We start from the raw sequence: 2,806 nt of genomic DNA, 5'->3' as shown, positions 1-2,806 counted from the left end.
AGGACCACCCCGAAACAGGAAGTTCACTTTTTGTTTTTCTTGAGGAAAAAAAAGAGAAAGCCCTGCTGGACCGCGTCATTCCTGCAGCATCAGTAACTCCCATAATAATAATAATAATAATAATAAATAACAAGCGCTGATATGCAATCTTACAAGAAAAAAATAATTTAGAGACGAATTGGGTCTGTTGCTTAGGGGGTTTGTATTTTTTTTTTTAAATCTTTAATGTCCCGTCTCATCTCAACTCAATTCAATAACCACAGGACTGAAACTTTTTCTAGTAAAATACTGTTTTACCCAAAGGTGAAACGCCGTGCGCTGTTTGTGGACAGAGACGCGGCACCGCGAAACCCGGAGCAGAGCGCAAACGGGATTGAGTCTGGGTTTGGAGGAGTGAAGATCTGGGAGATAGAGAGGGATGTGGAATTAATTAAACTTGTGTAAATAATTAATCTATCCAATGCAACGAAAAACATTTTATTAATCATTACAATTATTTTTTATTTACTTTATCATTAGGCTATCTAATATTTATATATTTAATAGCCTAGACATTCTGAGTAGGCTAGCAGTTTTACTGTCATGATCTCCAGCTGGAGTGCCCATGAGCTCCTCTAGAGGGCACTCCATTCTGTACCTTGCCATTCACTCAGGACTCCATTTCCCATAATCCTTTGCCCGGACTCATCAAGTGCATCACCTGTCTCACGTTAGTAGAATAGCACTCACACTCTCTGTTACCGCTGGTGATTGAATGTTGTATAGCTCTTCCGTGGTTTCTAAGTTTCCGTGTTTCTAGTTTCTCTGTTTCCTTGCCTTCGTGTTTTGATCCCTGGACTGTTTTCTTGTTAATTAATGTTTTGCTGCCTGCCCCTGACCATTGCCTGATTATCTGGATTACTCTTTTGCCTTGCCACTGCCATCGTTGTTTGCTGTTGTTGACCACGCCTGTTTGACTACGCTCTTATTAAAGCCTTGCATTTGGATCCCCACTTTGTCGTCACGCCTCCCTCGTTACAGAATCACCAGCCACACCCGGATCCAGCGGCTTTCTGAGCATTCCAGGCCATCCATGGACCCAGTTGACCAGCTACTACGTCTTCAGCAAGGAGGCTTATCTATTGAAGAGTGTGTTCACCAGTTCTGTGAGTTATCCTATCTAGTACCGTTTGATGAAATTGCTTTAAAAGTCATTTTTCGTTTTGGACTCAACGAGTCTGTGAAGTCATGGTTTCCTGGAAGAGAATTCAAATGTACTTTGAGAGACTTTATGGATTATGCTCTTTTGTTATGTGGTTCTCCCTTTACCGTGGGAGAGGCAAAGTCTCTTTCCAAAATGGCCACCAGCTCAGAGACCATTCACAAAATGGCTGACAAACCCAGAACCTGTTCTCAAGATGGCCACCACACCACAGCCTTCTACTGTCATGTTTGCTTCTCCTGAGTCTCGTCCCGTAATGTCCACCGTTCCAGAGTCTCTCTACAAGATGGCTGCCAACCCAGAGACTCTCCACGAAATGGCGGCCACACTAGAGCACGCTCACAAAATGGCGGACACAACAGCGCCCCATTATGTCACAGCTTCCATTCCTGAGTCAAGTCAAGTCACAGCTAATCTTCATGAGTCAAGTCAAGTCTCAGCTGGTCTTCCAGAGCATCGTCACGTCTCAGCTGATCTTCCAGAGCATCGTCACATCTCAGCTGTTCTTCCAGAGCATCGTCATGTCTCAGCTGATCTTCCAGAGCATTGTCACGTCTTGGCTGATCTTCTAGAGCATCGTCACGTCATGGCTGATCTTCTAGAGCATCGTCACGTCTCGGCTGATCTTCCAGAGCATCGTCACGTCTCGGCTGATCTTCTAGAGCATCGCCACGTCTCGGCTGATCTTCTAGAGCATCGTCACGTCTCGGCTGATCTTCCAAAAGCTTGTCATGTCAAGCCTGCTCATGCCAAGCTTGCTCATGTCAAGCCTGCCAAGTCAAAGCCTGCTCACAACAAGACTGCCACGCTAAAGCCTGCTCACATCAAGTCTGCCAAGTCAGAGCCTGCTCATGTCAAGCAACAGTCTTCAGCCATCATGGATGCTACTCCAGTGTTCCAGAGCATTGTGAATGTTGCATTTGAAGACACTAAGTCAGTCCCAAGGCATTCGAGCCTGGCATCCAGTGTGGAGGACCCTCAGCTTGTGTCAGTGCAAGCTGCTGGCATTCCAGGGGTCTCTACGCTCACGAGTCATGCAGACTCTACACTCACGAGCTTCGCAGAATCTACGCTCACGAGTAACACAATTTCAATATTCTCAAGCCTGCTGGCCGCCACTCCCCCCAGTTCCCCAGGCACTGCACCGTCAGTCTTGGAAATAGACAATGTACTCTCTGTCCTGCCAGTTATGGCTATGGCCATTCTCTGTGTTTGGGCCGCACACACCGCTGTAGAACCTCCCGAGGTGGTGGCGCCCACTTTACTCCCCAAATCTGATCCCAAGTCTAGCCCAGAGAAGGCTCCTGATACCAATTTTAGCCCAGAGAAGGCTTCTCTTCCCGAGTCTAGCCCAGAGAAGGCTACTGATCCCAAGTCTAGCACAGAGAGGGCTTCTGTTCCTGAGTTTAGCCCAGGGAGCGCTTAGGTTCCAGAGTCAAGCTCAGTGTTCGCTCCAGCCCCTGACCTTAGTCTAGTGAGGCCTTCAGCCCCTGAGCACAGTACAAAGATGACTTTAGTCCCCGAGTTTGCCCCAGAGTTCACTCCAGTCCTTGAATCTGTCCCAGAGTTCATTCCTGTTCCCTCCAAGGTGGCAACATCCGTTGC

The sequence above is a fragment of the Sinocyclocheilus grahami genome, unplaced genomic scaffold (genome assembly GCF_001515645.1).
Source record: "Sinocyclocheilus grahami isolate Dianchi unplaced genomic scaffold, SAMN03320097.WGS_v1.1 scaffold633.1, whole genome shotgun sequence".
Taxonomy (NCBI): Eukaryota; Metazoa; Chordata; class Actinopteri; order Cypriniformes; family Cyprinidae; genus Sinocyclocheilus; species Sinocyclocheilus grahami.
This window is presented reverse-complemented; position numbering follows the sequence as displayed.